This window comes from Manis javanica, chromosome 5, assembly GCF_040802235.1.
Source record: "Manis javanica isolate MJ-LG chromosome 5, MJ_LKY, whole genome shotgun sequence".
NCBI lineage: Eukaryota > Metazoa > Chordata > Mammalia > Pholidota > Manidae > Manis > Manis javanica.
Window position 1 is genome coordinate 34,498,003 of NC_133160.1, and position 19,045 is coordinate 34,517,047.

At 39.7% G+C, this 19,045-nt stretch overlaps 1 protein-coding gene across 14 annotated transcripts in view; it reads left to right on the forward strand.

Annotated features, from left to right (window-relative positions):
• The window catches only part of PLCB4 (phospholipase C beta 4), a 399,190-nt gene that overhangs the window by 203,962 nt on the left and 176,183 nt on the right, over positions 1 to 19,045 (forward strand). For 3 of the 14 annotated variants that reach the window (XM_073236932.1, XM_073236927.1, XM_073236928.1), the window contains exon 1: positions 9,455 to 9,475. The exons of the other annotated variants lie outside the window; for them this stretch is intronic. The gene's annotated coding sequence lies outside the window, so the exon portion shown is untranslated. Of the gene's footprint in view, positions 1 to 9,454; positions 9,476 to 19,045 lie in introns of those variants that run through there. 14 annotated transcript variants of the gene reach the window in all.

Consider the following 19,045-nt stretch of genomic DNA (forward strand, 5'->3'; position numbering starts at 1 on the left):
TGGGTCTTTGATCCAATACAAGTTTACTTTTGTGTATGAGGTTAAACAATATTCCAGTTTCATTCTCTTGCATGTAGCTGTCCAGTTTTACCAACACCAGTTGTTGAAGAGGCTGTTGTTTCCACATTGTATGTCCATAGCTCCTTTATCGTATTTGATTGACCATATATGGCTGGGTTTATATCTGGCTCTCTAGTCTATTCCATTGGTCTATTGTTCTGTTCTTGTGCCAGTACCAAATTGTCTTGATTACTGTGGCTATATAGTAGAGCTTGAAGTTGGGGAGCATAATCCCTCCAGGTTTATTCTTCCTTCTCAGGATTGCTTTGGCTATTCGGGGTCTTTTGTGGTTCCATATGAATTTTAAAATGATTTGCTCTAGTTCATTGAAGAATGCTGTTGGTATTTTGATAGGAATTGCATTGAATCTGTAGATTGCTTTAGGCAGGATGGCCATTTTAACAATATTAATTCTTCCTATCCATGAGCATGGGATGTATTTCATTTCTTGGTATCTTCTTTACTTTCTCTCATGGATGTCTTGTAGTTTTCAGAGTACAGGTCTTTCACTTCCTTGGTAAGGTTTATTCCTAGGTATTTTATTCATTTTGATGCAATTGTGAATGGAATTGTTTTCCTGATTTCTCTTTCTGCTAGTTCATCATTAGTGTATAGGAATGCAACAGATTTCTGTGTATTAATTTTGTATCCTGCAACTTTGCTGAATTCAGATAATACATCTAGTAGTTTTGGAGTGGAGTCTTTATGGTTTTTTATGTACAATATCATGTCATCTGCAAACAGTGACAGTTTAACTTCTTCCTTACCAATCTGGATACATTTATTTCTTTGTGTTGTCTGATTGCCATGGCTAGGACCTCCAGAACTATGTTGAATAAAAGCGGGGAGAGTGGGCATCCTTGTCTTGTTTCCAATCTTAGTTGAAAAGCTTTCAGCTTCTCGCTGTTACATATGATGTTGGCTGTGTGTTTGTCATATATGGCCTTTATTATGTTGAGGTACTTGCCCTCTATATGCATTTTGTTGAGAGTTTTTATCATGAATGAATGTTGAGTTTTGTCGAATGCTTTTTCAGCATCTGTAGAGATGATCATGTGGGTTTTGTCCTTCTTTTTGTTGATGTGGTGGATGACGTTGATGGTTTTTCTAATATTGTACCATCCTTGCATCACTGAAAAAAATATGACTTCATCATGGTGGATGATCTTTTTGATGTATTTTTGAATTCAGTTTGCTAACATTTTATTGAGTATTTTTGCATCTTTGTTCATCAGTGATACTGGTCTGTAATTTTCTGATCTTTTGTGGTGTCTTTGCCTGATTTTCTTATTAGAGTGAAGCTGTCCTCATAGAATGAGTTTGGAAGTATTCCCACTTCTACTTTTTGGAAAACTTTAAGGAGGATGGGTATTAGGTCTTCACTAAACGTTTGATAAAATTCAGCGGTAAAGCCGTCTTGTCCAGGAGTTTTGTTCTTAGGTAGGTTTTTGATTACCGATTCAATTTCATTGCTGGTAATTGGTTTGTTCAGATTCTCTGTTTCTTCCTTGGTCAGCCTTGGAAGGTTGTATTTTTCTAGAAAGTTGTCCATTTCTTCTAGGTTATCCAGTTTGTTGGCATATAATTTTTCATAGTATTCTCTAATAATTCTTTGTATTTCTGTGGTGTCCGTAGTGATTTTTCCTTTCTCATTTCTGATTCTGTTTATGTGTATAGACTCTTTTTTTCTTGATAAGTCTGGCTAGGGGTTTATCTATTTTGTTTATTTTCTCAAAAAACCAGCTCTTGGTTTCATCGGTTCTATTGTTTTATTCTTCTCGATTTTATTTATTTATGCTCTAATCCTTATTATGTCCCTCCTTCTACTGACTTTGGGCCCCATTTGTTCTTCTTTTTCTAGTTTCGTTAATACTGAGTTTAGAGTGTTCATATGGGATTGTTCTTCTTTCCTGAGGTAGGCCTCCATTGCAATATATTTTCCTCTTAGCATGGCCTTTGCTGTGTCCCACAGATTTTGCAGTATTGAATTATTGTTGTCATTTGTCTCCATATATTGCTTGATCTCTGCTTTCTCCATTGATCCATGGATTATTTAGAAGCATGTTATTAAGCCTCCTTGTATTTGTGGGACTTTTCATTTTCTTTACATAATTTATTTCTAGTTTCATACCACTGTGGTCTGAGAAGCTGGTTGGTAGAATTTCAATCTTTTTGAATTTACCGAGGCTCTTCTGGTGGCCTAGTATATGATCTATTCTTAAAAATGTTCCATGTGCACTTGAGAAGAATGTCTATTCTGCTGCTTTTGTAGAGTTATCTAGATATCTGTTAGGTCCATCTCTTCTAATGTGTTGTTCAGTGTCTCTTTCTCACTTATTTTCTGTCTGGTTTATCTGTCCTTTGGAGTGAGTGGAGTGTTGAAGTCTCCTAAAATGAATGCAGTGCATTCTATTTCCTCCTTTAATCCTGTTAGTATTTGTGTCATGTATGTAGGTACTCATGTGTTGGGTGCATAGATATTTATAATGGTTATATCTTCTTGTTGGGTTGACTCCTTTATCATTATGTAATGTCCTTTGTGTCTTGTGACTTTCTTTGTTTTGAATTCTACTTTGTCTGATGCAAGTACTGCAACTCCTGCTTTTTTCTCCCTATTGTTTGCATGAAATGTACTTTTCCATCCCTTCACTTTTAGTCTGTGTATGTCTTTGGGTTTGAAGTGAGTCTCTTGTAGGCTGTGTGTAGACAGGTCTTGTTTTTTTATCCATTCAGTGACTCTGTGTCTTTTGGTTGGTGCATTCAGTGCATTTACATTTAGGGTGATTAATGATAGGTATGTACTTATTGCCACTGCAGGCTTTAGATTCATGGTTGCCAAAGGTTCAAGGTTAACTTCCTTACTATCTAAGAGTTTAACTTATCTCAGTATGCTATTACAAATGCAATCTAAAGGTTCTTTTTTCTCCTTCTTTTTCTTCCTCCTCCATTCTTTATATATTAGGTATCATATCCCATACTCTTTGTCTATCCCTTTACTGACCTTGGGGGTAGTTGATTTAATTTTACATTTGCTTAGTAATTAACTGTTCTGTTTTCTTTACTGTGGTTTTATTACCTCTGGTGACAGCTGTTAAACCTTAGGAACACTTCCTTCTCTAGTAGTCCCTCCAAAATACACTGTTGAGATGGTTTGTGGGAGGTAAATTTTGTCAGCTTTTGCTTATCTGGAAATTGTTTAATCCCTCCTTCAAATTTAAAAGATAGTATTGCCATAGAAAGTATTCTTGGATTGAGGCCCTTCTGCTTCATTGCATTAAATATATCATGCCACTCCCTTCTGGCCTGTAAGGTTTCTGCTGAGAAGTCTGATGATAGCCTAAGTGGGCTTTCCTTTGTATGTGATTTTATTTCTCTCTTTAGCTGCTTTTAATAGTCTATCTTTATCCTTGATCTTTGCCATTTTAATTATTATATGTCTTGTTGTCTTCTTTGGGTCCTTTGTATTAGCATATCTGTGCACCTCCATGGCTGTGAGAATATCTCCTTCCCCAGATTGGAGAAGTTTTTAGCAATTAGCTCCTCAAAGATACTTTTTATCCCTTTTTCTTTCTCTTCTTATTGTGGTCTCCCTATAATACGAATATTGTTCCGTTTGAATTGGTCACACAGTTCTCTTAATATTCTTTCATTCTTCAAGATCCTTTTTGCTCTATGCCTCAGCTTCTTTGTATTCCTCTTCTTTAATTTCTATTTCATTTATCATCTCATCCACCCTATCTAATCTCCTTTTAAAACCTTCCATTGTATGTTTCATTTGTGATACTCTGTTGCATAATGATTGGATCTCTCACCAGAATTCATTCCTGAGTTCTTCAATATTTTTCTCCATGAGCATGTTTATGATTTTTGTTTGTTTTAACAGCTCTTTCTGGAAGATTCATGAGATCAGTTTCATATGACTCTTTGTCTGGTGTATATATGATTTTGCTTTGAACCAGGTTCCTTCGACGTTTCATAATTTGTATTGGTACCCTCTAGTGCCCAGGAGCTCCACTTTGTGGAGCTGCTCAGCCCCTGGAGCAATGTTGGGTGTCACAAGAGAGCAGTGTTCTTGCCTGGTGGGAGGAAAGAGCTGTTTCGTGCTTCCTGGCTTCTAGGTCTTTCTCCACTGCCAGAACCAGTGGACTGAGCACACAGGTGTAAACCTCTATGCTTTGCTTTTGTAGCTGCTGTAGGTGGGGCTTCCCCCTGGCTATCCTGACTCCAGGACAGGGTTTGCCAATTTGCAAGCCAGGTGGGGCTCACCGGGAGGAAGGTGCAGCAGGCTGCATATCACCATGGGGGGCCTTGGAGCTGCGTAGCCAGCCAGGGGGCTGGAGCGCCTGAAGATCGTGAAACTTCCTAACCTGCTGGGCGGAATACACCTGGAGAATTTTGTCTACCTGTCCTTTTTCCTGAGGAGTAAGCTCTATGCAATCCTTGCCCCTTTGGCAGCTCTCTCACTGTTAGGAAGTCTCAGACTGCCCGCCTTTCTTTTGTCCCAGAGCAGCTGGATATGGATCCCTGTGTTCCGCAAGTGGTGGAATCTCAGTCTCTCTAGGTATTCTGCCTGTCTTAGCTTGCCAACTCTCCTTGTCATCAGAGCACCATGCAATTTATGTTTGTGCTCCCAGAGCAGATCTCCAGAGCTAGGTGTTCAGTAGTCTCAAGCCTCCACTCCCTCCCCGCTCCTTTTCTCTTCCTCCTGCCCATGAGCTGGGGAGGGGGAACAGTTTTGGTCCTGCTGGATCATGGCTTTGTTACATTACCCTGTTCTGTGAGGTGTGTTCTTTTCTCCAGGTGTGTGCAGTCTGGTGCAGCCTTCTTTCCCGTTGCTCTCTCAGGAGTAGTTGTATTAATTATATTTTCATATTCTATGTGGTTTTAGAAGGAGGCCTCTGTGTTACCTCTCATGCTGCCATCTTTAATCCAAGTCCCTCCACTTCCTGTATATTTTTTTGTGGAAATCTACCCATGTAATTCAGAAGAGGCTGAAATCTCTTTAGGAAGATTGAAATCTTTTATTGGTTTGAATCCTCAGTTAGTGTGTATTTATTAAAGAATAATGTATGGAATCTTTGACATAGGTCAAGTATCATGCAGGAGGGATAATGACATACCTATTTTTGCAAAGCTTATAGTCAAGGGTGAAAGACCTATAGACGGAGCATAGAATGGTTCTACTACCACTTTTATTATTATTTTTGCCCAACATTTATTGAGCTATAATTAGATGTCAGACTCTCTTTTAAGCCATTCCTATTTTACCTCATTAGATCCTCAAAACAGGCTTATTGAAGGAGGCACCATGATTCTCTCCCATTTTACAGGTGAGGAAACTGGGGCACAAAGAAGTTAAGTAATTTGCTAAGAATCACACAGCTATGAAAGCCTGGGTTTGGATCCAGGCAAGCTGACCCAGAGCCCATACTTGCATATACTAGAGTCTTCTGGTCAGATGAAGAAGAAGGGATCTCAAATGAGGCCTCCCCTCAAGCTGTGGGATACAGAAGGCTTCCTGGAGTCAGCGACATCTGTGTTAAGTCACAGATGGTGGATAGGAATTAGCCATGTAAAGAAGGAGGAAAAGGAGGGTGTAAGAGTATTCTGTTTGGATGGTACATCATAAGCAGAATTGTTCAATATAGTTGAGTGTGTGTGGGTGTCTGTGTATGTGTGTGTGTGTGTGTGGAGGGGGAGTGGATAATTGAAGTGTGATATGGGAGCCAGATTATTTAAGTCTTTGTTCAGATGGGTTATTAAATGAAATTTTGTCTTGTAGATGGTGGTGAGCCACCAAAGGGCTTAATTGCGTGACATGATACAACTGGAATTTTTAGGAAAGTTCTTTGAGCTCTTGTGTAGGGAATAGAGGGCAAGGTGAGGGGGAGAGACTGCAAGTAGAAAGATTAAGAGACTTGCAGCATCCCAGAAAAGGAGGGCCGGAGATTGTCCTAGTGTGTGAGAAGGGAGCAGGTTTGAGGGAGAGCCAAAGAGCAGAATCAATAGGCCTTCACGACTGACTGGATGGACAGGAGAAAGGAATTAGTGGGAGGAGTCACATTAGAGTATTTCAAAGAATAAAATGTGAATTTCACAGTTCCTGCTCCAGGCCAGCATTTTCTTGTTCTCACAGTTTATTTCCCTATAGAAAGGGAAGGGCAAATTAAATGTTAGAGGGACAGATGTACATAGTTTTCTACGGACTTGCAGCCCATTTGGCATTCCTTTAGAAAGCTATAGTCTCTTGAGTTCATGCTACTTGTGGTATCTTTTTCAGTAAACTTCCTATGCATGTAGTTTCTTAAGAACAGCAGAGCTGATCCCTCTAATTTGCCATCAGAAAGAGAATGAAATGCAATAGCTGGATGAGAGGAATTATATTAGTCTGCTCTTGTGTAATTGGTGCTGCCCTCCTCCATAGGTGTTAAGATTGAATATGTCTTTTACCTCTGAATAATCAGATTCTGACTTTGTTCCATTTTTATACACATAAACACTTGTTTTAAATTGTGTTTGTATATGAGCCTTCACATGTATGGTTGGGAACAACAAAGTTATTTCCATCAACTTTGGGTAATGTGTTTTTGTAATGAAAAAATCTATCCTTGATCATACCATAGTGTTGAAGAAAAAAATACCACGTGTCCTATGAAAACCATGCCTTGTGCTTTTCTTCTATGCTTTGTTTCTAGAATTCCTGGGCAACCAAAGCTGTGTTTCTATTGAAGGTTTTTCTCTTGACTGATAGTTTTTATTCATGGCTCAAGAGATCAAATAAATGTATCATATAAATATCTCTCATTATCTGAGTGTCTTCCTTTTTCTGTGCAATCCATGTTTTCAATGGTGAAATTCCTGTTATGTAAAAAATTTTTAATCTGCACTAATTAACTTTGTCCTTTTCCTCCTTCCTCCTTTTAGCTTTGTAATATTTGGTCTTCCCAGTGTAAGGAACATATAACCATGCTTCAGACGCTTGAAAAATATTTCCAATCTGGAGCTCTTTGAATGAAATGGAATCTTTTAAAAATTTTACCATATATTTGGGTAACACTGATGTCAACAACCACGCAAACAGTGATTTATGGTATTCTTTATGAAAGAGCACTACCTGAGGAGGGAGGGGAAAGCAAGAAGGAGGTAGCATATTATCAGATGGGAACATATTCGTATGAGGCTGCTAGAAAAGCAGAAAGATGGCTACCTGTTCATGGGTGCTAATGCATTATATGCATTATCTCATATGACCTTCCCAAGCGCTAAGTGATTATTTCTTCCACAGTTGAGAAAAGTGAGATTAGAAAAATTATATAGGCAAAGTTGTCCAGCCCTGAACAATGGAAGGATGGAGATGAATTTGGACCTAAAGTTCTGATTTCAGAATTTGTGCTTTTCCCCAATACACTGTAATTCTGGATGCATGTGGGGCTATTTCAAGGGAGGTAGGAAAGAGGGAGGAGGAAATGAAAAGGATAGGAAAGGTGTTGCATAAGTAGGCTAGCTGCTATAACAAAGAGGTCCACAGATACATAATGGCACGAATATGGTACAAGTTTATTTTTTGCTCATCTAACAATACTGGACAGGTGAGGGGGTGGGTGGGGCTGCCACATGTTTTCAGTTACTCAGGAATGCAGGATGATAAGAGCTGTGCCTTTTAATATGTGCCTTTTGGGTTCCCCCTAGAGATGAGGTACACCCAGAAGGGCAGATTGCACAGAGGACTGAATGTATGTGGGATGACTTTATGGGCATACCTAGCTATGGCACACATCACTGCCACTCTCATTGCATAGGCCAGAGCTACCACACAGCTCTACCTAGCCGTAAGGGAGGCAGGTAAGTGTAGCCATGGATGGACCCTGGAAAAGGAGAAGTGCATACATTTTGCTGATCTATCAGGAACCAGTAGGTCAGGAGTTCCTATTTAAAGCCATTCTCTCCATACACATTTACAGTTTTTATTTGCCCATGCTTTGTGAGAGAGGGATCATTTGTCTCATTTTACAAAGCAAAGAATTGAGATCCAGGGACTTGCTCAAGGTCATGTGACTTTTAAGCAGCAGAACCAAAACTCCAGCCTGGCTCTGTTTCATTCCTAGGCCCTCCTCTTTCTTTCCATAATATGTATATACACATTATTCCTGCCTCTATCTCAGTACCATAGTCCAGTCCTTTGATAAGAAACAATCTCAGAAAAATGCAAATCCTAATTAATTCTGTGCTATTCAACATGTGGTCCATGGACTGGTGGAATTGCGATCATCAAGGAGCTTGTTAGAAATGTAGGATTCCAGTCCCCACTGCAGACCTTCTGAATAGGGCCGGTCATTTTAACAGGCTCCCCAGGTAATTTGGGTGGACGGCAAAGCCTGAAGAGCCCTGGAACTGGCTCCTGGGAGCCAACTTCCAAACCTAATCTTGCTGTGTGACCATCACCTTTCTCCATGCATGAGAAGAAGTGAATTCCCTCTGTTAGTCCTAGGATGTAACCAGTTGAGTAAAAAATGCCAGCCTTTATGCAGCATAAACACGTTTAACCTAGAAAGGACTACTTAGCAACATAATATTGAATGACTGCTCAGGCCAGCTTTTGAAAAGCATGAGCTGTTTCCATAGATAAGCCAAACAGGCCTGAACAAAACAGAAGAAAAGAGAACTTTCCTGTTTTTGTTTATGGACAACGATTTAATTTTCTACAAAGAGCAGCTGTGTTTCTTCTCTAAGAACATAAGAGTCTAGAGTTCATAGCCTCAGCCTGTGCAGTTTCCCTGCCGCAGTTCATAGTTAAGGCAGAAACAGATTAAAGATGTACACTATCAAACCGTCTGACCTCCGAGTCCAAATTTCCCACAGTCGTCCTATTTCTAGTCTATCAACTGTTAACCTTGCACTGAAGTTACAAAAAGGCCGCTGCTGGTTAAATTGTTAATAGCTGATGAGTGTCAAGGAGGGTCTTTCCCTTGTGAATCGTTTGATAATCATTTCCTGTAGAGCTAGATTCAGTGCACAGGAGCAAGGAAGGGAAAAACGGACCCAAAGACTCCCAATGCCAGGACAGATGACCAGGGACAGTTTCCTCTCCTATAGAGGAGGAATGGAATCTGAAGACTGCTCAAGAGACACACACACCAGGCACTACTGTTTTGAAACAATAAAATAGAACTGTTTTCCCTAAGTTTTTCTCTCTTGATAGTTTTATCCCATGTATGTGATTTTTCATCAAACTAAATTGGGGACAGTACTGCTGTTCTCTTATAAGACGGTATGCAGCTATGACAGCGTGTCTATTGCCTTAGAAGGTAACTTTATGCTATTTTTATTCAATTAAATCTCAGAAGCCACTTGGAGCAAAATGTTTTCAACTTGCTTTCTTGAAGATTTGAACACTGAGAACAGAAACTCACTTAAGGTCAGAGCAAGCAAATTCCAGTTTTATAGAGTCTCCCAGTTGCAACTCATTTATCAACTAGTGATGGGTGGGAGGGGTGTCTTGTGAATTGTAAGACTTTCATACATAGCGGTGACCTTCTCCTATAAACTTAAATGCTCTGTAAATCAAGGAAGGTGTCTGCCATTCTCATACTGGTATATTTCATTACAGCCAAATTGAAAAAGAATTGGTATTGATGTTCTGTTGGCAAGATTTCCAGGCAGGATTTGATTTATAAGAACAGCACTGTTTATGAGGGTATGTATTGCTTACATAGGACATCCAGAAACTGAGTTATCCTAAGTTTCAAGTATTTTTACTCAAGAGAAGCACTGAAGATAAGTTTATAAAGCTCCCAAAATGCATTTTAGGAAAGGTCTGGGCAAAATCCTTTGCTTACTAATTCATCCATGGTGATGCCAGCATGTTCCCTGATAAGAATTAGAGTTTTTCATAACATGCTTTACTCATTGCTGAGAGCTGTGGTCAGCCTTCTACAGGCATCACCCTGACAAAGACTTACGAGGTAGATATCCTTACCTCCATCTTATAGCTTGAAGGAACTGTGTAAATCTCACAGCTAGCCGATGCAATAACTGGGTTCCAATGTCATCTAATGTGGAATCACTATGGGCTTCTGATAACAGCTGACATGCAAAATCCACATAGTTCATATGTGCCATGACTGCAGAAGGTCATCTCGTGCATGCAATGCCTATTCACTCATTCATTGGTTTCTTTTCATTTGTAGCAAACTTGTATTGAGAATTTAACATGTGCCAGGAAGACACAAGAATGAGAAAGATTCACAGGTCCTGCTTTCACTGAATTCTGCCTAGTATTTTATTAAAAGTTGTATTTTATTTCATGGTGGTTGCATATAAGAAACATAGCTTTATGGTATCCTGAATGGTCACAGTTAAGCAAGATGGCTAGTAGTTTTAAACTGTAGGTACCCAAATTTGGGGTGTGGTATTTGGCTTGAGAATGGGAAAATCCCTAAGAACGCATCACAAAACTAAACCTAAGTAAATAAGTTGCTTACTAGTTTCTTTTTCCTGGATGTTTCTCATCTATACTCCTTTATCTGTGAGTATTGAGTGCCTCCTGTATGTAAGGCATTGTGTGGTGTGTACAGAGGTGAATTCAGTTTCCAAGGCATCTAAAATTTCCTCCATGCTTACACATGAACTTGAAATAATTACAGTGTTAGATGCAAAGTTTCACTACCTTGGAGAAGTACATATAAAGTGCTGTGGAATTCAAGGGAAGAGAAAACTTTGAGGGAGAAATGGCATTTGAGCCAGACTTCAAAGGGTAGGATTGTGAGATGAGGAGAAAGGTGGCACAGAGTGTTCATTTTCAGCAGAGAGAACAATAGGGAAGAAAGTATGGAAAAGAGTGACTAGCAAGAAATTAACCTGAACTTTTAGACATGAAATATACCTCAAGGCATCAATGATTAACTTACTAGGCAACTTCTAAGAGCTCATCCTCATGTTGACAAACTCTTATGGAGATCAGAGTATTTCAAAAAATCCAAAGAAAGATATGATCATTAAAAAAATTAGGAAGTACATGAAATTTAAAATGAAAAAAAATCAGCAAGAAACTTCACCCACATGACCCCACTGGCTAACATTTAAGTATTTTCCTTCAAGCGTCTTTTGCGTTTTGCTTCCGTGCATTTGTTTTAATAGTTGAAATCACACATTACATTCTACCTGTTCATTTAAAATACTAGTATTTACCCACATTAAGAAAAGCTCTTTGAAACTGTCACGTTAAATGGCCTTGTACCGTCCTATCATGTGGCCTTGCCACAGTTGACTCTACCCCACCCTATTGTTAGAGGGCTAGGGTGTTCCGTGTTTTCCATTACAAACAGACTGGCAGTTGGCCAGCCAGCCCCTTTTGTATTTCACAGACGGTAAAGCCAAGACACTTAGAATAAGCTGAGATGGGGACTGAATTTGTTTTGTTGCCAGGAGCCAGAAGGAAACAGGAGACTTAAATACACAAAAATCAGTCTTCTGACTAGAAGAGGGGAGGCTGTGGAGTTTCTGGGGGTTAAGAATAATTAGCTATTTAGGTCATGTTCCCTGAGAGGTTTGCCCTGAGTGGGCCACTGACCTTCTGGCCCCCAGGAAAGCAATTCACTGACTCTCAGACTCAAAGTCCTTTGGTTACTCCTCCTGTTTCCCTGGGGAGTTTGGCTTGTTAGTAAAGGACCCAAACACTGGCTCTTCACATTGGATTTGCAATTGGGAGGAGGAGGCAGGAAGCCTTAACAAAGGGCATGGTTTGCTTCTCAATTTGACCTGAAAGCAGGAGGCAGAGGAGGTGGAGAGGGGAAGGGAGGGAGGGAGGTAGAAGTCTGTCCTAATTTCACTGGGTTTCTCATCCCCTGGTAGTTGGCATTAACAACCAGAAAAGTATCCTCATAGAACAAAGAATGACAAGAAAACAAATGCTTGCCTGCCTTGCTTGGATTTTTAATGTTGCTAAATACCCATGTTCCAGACTTACTCATTATGTACTGTGATCCCTAGACTACTCTTTATTGGTTCTTTTTATCTTTGGCCCTATCTTGCCTTCATGAAATTTTACTCTCAGAGGAGATATTTGAGTGTGAGGGAGACACAGATCCTCAGCAAGCTGCAATAAATTCAGCCATTACATCCATTGTAAATCCCAGCAGACCGTGGTGTATCAGAAATGTGGTTCCATATGCTGAGTGTGTGTTCGTAATAACAGTGCCTGAAGGGCTACTCGTGTTACAGTTCAGCAAAGGAAGGAGACAGGAAGGAAGCTGTTAGCTTAGGGCAAATAACATCTGTTCTATGAGACCAAAAAAAAAATTTCAAAAAAGAGGGATACCACATTTTATATAATAGATGCTATTTTGAAAGTTTCTTTGGAATAATTTCCCATACTGTACTTCAGACTTTCTTAGGAACTTCACTTTCTAAAAGAACCATTCTATTAATTTTTTGAAATAAACCTTGGTAAGGTTTATTCCTAGGTATTTTATTCCTTTTGATGCAATTGTGAATGGAATTGTTTTCCTGATTTCTCTTTCTGCTAGTTCCTCGTTAAGTATAAGAATGCAACAGATTTCTGTGTATTGATTTTGAATCCTGCAACATTGCTGAATTCAGATATTAGTTCTAGTAGTTTTGGAGTGGATTCTTTGGAGTTTTTATGTACAATATCATGTCATCTGCAAACAATGACACTTTGGCTACTTCCTTACCAATCTTGATGCCTTTTATTTCTTTGTGTTGTCTGATTGCTGTGGCTAGGGCCTCCAGTACTATGTTGAGTAAAAGAGGATAGAGTGGGCATCCTTGTCTTGTTCCTGATCTTAGGTGAAAAGCTTTTAGCTTCTCACCGTTAAGTATAATGTTGGCTGTCGGTTTGTCATGTTGAGGTACTTGCCCTCTATGGCCGTTTTTTTGAGAGTTTTTATCATGAATGGATGTTGAATTTTGTCAAATGCTTTTTCAGCATCTATGGAGATAATCATGTGGTTTTTATCCTTTTTGTTTATGTGGTGGATGAGGTTGATGGATTTTCGTATGTTGTACCATCCTTACATCCCTGGGGTGATTCCCACTTGATCATGGTTTATGATCCTCTTGATGTATTTTTGAATTCGGTTTGCTTATATTTTGTTGAGTATTTTTGCATCTATGTTCATCAGGGATATTGGTCTGTAGTTTTGTTTTTTTGTGGTGTCTGCCTGCTTTTGTTGTTAGAGTGATGCTGGCTTCATAGAATGAGTTTGGAAGTATTTTATCCTCTTCTATTTTTTGGAAAACTTTAAGGAGAATGGGTACTATGTCTTCTCTAAATATCTGATAAAATTCAGTGGTGAATCCATCTGGTTCAGGGGTTTTGTTCTTGGGTAGTTTTTTGATTACCGATTCAATTTCATTGCTGGTAATTGGTCTGTTTAGGTTTTCTGTTTCTTCCTGGGTCAATATTGGAAAGTTGTATTTTTTTAGAAAGTTGTCCATTTCTTCCAGGTTATCCAGTTTGTTAGCATATAGATTTTCATAGTATTCTCTAATAATTCTTTGTATTTCTATGGTTTCCATCGTGATTTTTCCTTTCTCACTTCTGATTCTTTTTATGTGTAGATTCTCTTTCTTTCTTAATAAATCTGGCTAGGGGTTGATCTATTTTGTTTATTTTCTCAAAAAATCAGCTCTTGGTTTCATTAATTTTTTCTGTTGGTTTTTTCTTCTCAATTTTATTTATTTATTCTCTGATATATATTATGTCCTTCCTTCTGCTGGTTTTGGGCCTCATTTGTTCTTCTTTTTCCAGTTGCAATAATTGTGATGTTAGACTATTCATCTGGGATTGTTCTTCCTTCTTTAAATAGGTCTGGATTCCTCTATAGTTTCCTCTTAGAACTGCCTTCACTGTGTCTCACAGAAGTTGGAATGTTCTGCTTATTTTCATTTGTCTTCATATATTGCATGATCTCTGTTTTTATTTGGTCATTGATCCATTGATTATTTAGGAGTCTGTTGTTAAGCCTCTATGTGTTTGTGAGCCTTTTTATTTTCTTTGTACAATTTATTTCTAGTTTTATACCTTTGTGCTCTGAGAAGTTGGTTGGTATAATTTCAATCTTTGAATTGACTGAGGCACTTTTTGTGGCCTAGTATGTGATCTATTCTGGAAAATGTTCCATGTACGCTTGAGAAGAATGTGTATCCTGCTGCTCTTGGGTGGAGAGTTCTGTAGATGTCTGTTAGGTCTATCTGTTCTAATCTGTTGCTCAGTGCTTCTGTGTCCTTACTTATTTTCTGTCTGGTTGATCTGTCCTTTCGAGTGAGTGGTGTGTTGAAGTCTCCTAAAATGAATGCATTGCATTCTATTTCCTCTTTTAATTCTGTTAGTATTTATTTCGCATATGTAGGTGCTCCTGTGTTGGGTGCATATATATTTATAATGGTTATATACTCTTTTTGAACTGACCCCTTAATCATTATGTAATGTCCTTCTTTGTCTCTTGTTACTTTCTTTGTTTTGAAGTCTATTGTTTCTGATCCAAGTACTGCAGCAGCTGCTTTTTTCTCCCCATTGTTTGTATGAAATATCTTTTTCCATCCCTTCACTTTTAGTCTGTATGTCTTTGGGTCTGAGATGAGTCTCTTGAAGGCAGCATATAGATGGGTCTTGCTTTTTTATCCATTCTATTACTCTGTGTCTTTTAATTGGTGCATTCAGTCCATTTACATTTAGGGTGATTATTGATTGATATGTACTTACTGCCATTGCAGGCTTTGGAATCGTTATTACCAAAGGTTCAAGGGCAGCTTCTTTACTATTTAACTGTCTAAATTAACTCCCTAATTATGCTATTATAAACACAGTATGATGATTCTTTATTTCTCTGCCTTCCTTTTCTTCCTCCTCCACTCTTTATATGTTAGGTGCTTTATTCTGTACTCTTTGTGTTTCCCTTGACTAATTTTTTGGATAGGTGATTTTATTTTGCATTTAGTTAGTATTTGGTTGTTCTGCTTTGATGTGGTTTTGTTTTCTCTGGTGACAGCTATTTAGCCTTAGTCATACTTCCATCTGGAGCAGTCCCTTTAAAATACCCTGTAGAGATGGTTAGTGTTAGATAAATTTCCTCAACTTTGTTTATCTGGAAATTGTTTAATCCCTCCTTCAAATTTAAATGATAATCTTGCTGCATAGAATGTTCTTGGTTTGAGGCCCTTCTGTTTCATTGCATTGAATATATCATGCCATTCCCTTCTGGCATGTAAGGTTTCTGCTGTGAAGTCTGATGATAGCCTGATGGGTTTTTCTTTGTAGGTAATCTTTTTTCTCTCTCTGGCTGCTTTTAATACTTTGTCCTTGTCTTTGATCTTTGCGATTTTAATTATTATGTCTTGGTGTTGTCCTCCTTGGGTCCCTTGTGTTGGGAGATCTGTGGACTTCCATGGCCTGAGAGACTATTTCCTTGCCCAGATTGGGGATTTTTTTTCAGCAATTATTTCTTCAATGACACTTTCTATCTCTTTTTCTCTCTCTTCTTCTTCTGGTACCCCTATAATGTGAATATTGTTCTGTTTGGATTGGTCACACAGTTCTCTTAATATTCTTTCATTTCTATAGATCCTTTTATCTCTATCTGCCTCAGCTTCTCTGTATTTCTGTTCTCTGATTTCTATGCCATTAACAGTCTCTTGCACCTCATCCAGTCTGCTCTTAAATCCTTCCATTTTTCCATTTTTGTTATATCCCTCCTGAATTCTTCCCTTAGCTCTTGAATATTTCTCTGTAGCTACATCAGCATGTTTATGACTTTTATTTTGAATTCTTTTTCTGGAAGATTGATGATATCAGTCTCACCAAGCCCTTTCTCTGGTGTTTTAGGGATTTTGGACTGAACAAGTTTCTTCTGCCTTTTCATGGAAATGGGAGTGGTCGCCAGCAAGTGGTGTGTGTGTCAGCTGGGAGAACAGTCTCTTCCTGCTTGCATATTGCCTTACCTGTCTCCGCTGCCTGTGCCGGTTCATTGCACACAGAGAGCAGCCTCTGGGTTAATCCCCTCAGCTGCCATGCACTGTGCAGCCTTCAAGATGGCCTAGGGCAATGGTGGAGTTCCCAGGCCAGCAGCATGTTTTCTGCCACAAGAGCAAAGCCCCTTTGTACCTCCCAGTCTCCATGCCCATCTGCTGTCTGTGCTGGCCAACTGCTTGCAGGGAGCAGCCTCTGGGCTAATTCCCTGATCTCCCATGGGCAGGGCACCCCTCAAGATGGGCTAGGGCACTGACAGAGGTTGTAGGCAAGCAGTGTGTGTTCTGTTGTGAGAACGGAGCCCCTTTGTGCTTTCTGGACTCTGCACCTGTCTCCGCTGTCTGTGCCAGTCAACTACACACAGGGAGCAGCCTCTGGGTTAATCCCCTAAACTGCTATGGGTGGGGCGGCTCTCAGGATGGCATAGGGCACTGGCAGGGTTTGCAGGTGAGTAGTGCGTGTTCTTCCATGAGAACAGAATCCCTTCATGTGCAGGGAGCAGCCTCTGTGTTAATCCCCTAAATTGCTGTTGGCGGGGTGGCCTTTGGGATGGCCTAGAGCACTGGCATGGGTTGCAGGTGAGTGGCGCATATTCTGCTGTGAGAATAAATCCCCTTTGTGCCTCCTGGACTCTGTGCCAGTCTCTGCTGTCTGTGCCGGTCAACCATGCATAGGGAGCAGCCTCTGGGTCTTGGCCACTTAGCTGGGCACAGGGAGAAGCCTCTGTGCTAAGCTGTGTGGTTCTGTAGGTGGGGCTGCTCCCCAGCTGTTCTGCACCAATGGTGGGTCAACCAGTTTGCTTGCACTGCTGATGGGGGATAAGGAATGGCAGGCTGCTTATTGCCATTCAGAGCTGTGTTGCCACCCAGGGGATTAGGGCACCTGAAGTTCCTTAAAGTTCCAAGCTTGTTGGCCTGAGTGTGCCAGGATGGTTTTGGCTACCTGTTAAATCCTTGTCCCTTTAAGACTTTTAAAGTGCCCACTTTTCTTTTGTCCCATGGCAGTCAGCTGTGGAAATCTGTTAGCAGTCTAAATCTCAGACCTTGCATTTCAGCTCCTCCAATATCCAGTGCACCATGCAATATGTGTCTGTGCTCCCAAGGCAGACCACCAGGGCTGTTTATTTAGCAGTCCTGTGCTTCTACTGCCTCTCCACTCTGATTCCTTTCCTCCCACTGGTGAGCTGGGAGAAAGTGCTTGAGTTCCGCTGGGTCATGGCTTTGTATTCTACCCTTTTCCATGAGATGTTGGGCTCTTGCAGATGTAGCCTGGCTTTGTACTGTATCTTCCAGTCACTCTTTTACGAGTAGTTGTATATTCACTGTATTTTCAAAATATATATGGTTTTCAGAGGAGATTTCCACTACCCTACTCATGCTGCCATCTTGAGAATCCTCAAAACCTTTGTGATTCTTATTTATCATATAACCTTTGCCTTACTTAATCCTTTGAAGAGAATTAGATCTGTAAGTAAGAACAATTTGGGAGAAAGCAAAGCCTGACATCAAAAGGGACACAGAATGAAGTGTAGACATGCACTTTGTTGTCACATGACCCAATCCTAATGTTCACTTCTTCATTCAAGATTCTCTAATCACCTATTTAAATGTCAGTCTCCCTTCTAGGCCCAGGGTTTGGACAAGCCAGTACAGAAAACTCAAAAAGAAATAAGATTCAAACCTTTCTATGTTAGGTTGTTCATAATCAAGTGGACAAATGGTGCTGATAATAATTAGTATCATCCAGAAAAGTGGCCTTTTAGTTTTAAGTCATTGTTTTCAGTCATCACAGATAGCTGACTTTAATTTTATTATTCTCCTATACTCACACTCTGGATTGCTTTGCTAGTTTCTAATTGCTCCATTATTATTATTATTATTATTATTATTATTATTATTATTATTATTATTATTATTCTCGATTCCCTTCATTCTTCCCTGGATCTCCATAATCTTCTTTAATAGCAGTGTTTACATATCATAATGAGAATGCTCACTTGTCCACTAGAGGCGTTTAGAGTTCCCTCATCCCAGTCATCATTATTTTGGGAGGTGTATCAGTCAGTTAGCACTTGCTGTGTAACAAATTATCCCCAGATTTATTGGATTTAAAAATCAGTTGTGTTATTTTTCACAATTCTGTATATTGGTTGGGAGGTTGTACTTGTCTGGACTGGCTCAGCTAGGACTGTGTGATCTGTGATAGCCTCCCTCACATATTTGGGGCCTCGACTGGGATAGTTAGGTCAGCAATGGCTTCTATTTATGTGGACTGTCATCTTCCAGCATGCTTTCTCAGCCTTTTAAACATAGTGTTCTCAGGGTTCCAAAGAGAGAAGGAAGACTCCAATATGCATCTGCTTATCATGCCTCCAGTTTGTGTCAAAGTGAGTCACATGCCCAAACCCACATGGGGAGATAGTCTACATGTCTTGATGGGAGAAGGTGCAGAGTCACATCACAGTGGGGCACCATACAGGCAGGGGCCACTTTGTGGCCATTCTTGCAAAACCTCTGTGGTGCCTGGAGAAGGAATAACACATTTTAGCCCAGAAGGTTACACCTCATCTTCAGTCAAGAGGCCATTGTCTGGAAGGCTTATGGGCTCCTGCCAGAAGTGGATGTAAAGGAGGATGGAAGGTAAAGCCTTCTGTGTATTAGGTGTTCTGTTATCTCAAGTGACAGTTAATTCCTCACTAATTTACTCTTAACAAAAAATTTGTTTGGAAGTTATAACTGTACCTTGTAAATATAAATAAATAAGCAATTATTTTACTTAAAATGGCCATGATGTCACATGGCTACACATGGGATGATGCAGAGGGGTGAACCTTGACCTTCTGAATGATAAAAACAACCTACATGAAGATAATTTTCTTTTCACAAACTCATTTTCTGTAATCAAAGCCATCAAGAACAAGGAGCTTTTTTGTATAAGTGTAGTAGGAATAATTTTTAAAATGTATTACAAAAGTAACATATTGTAATAAGTGTAAAC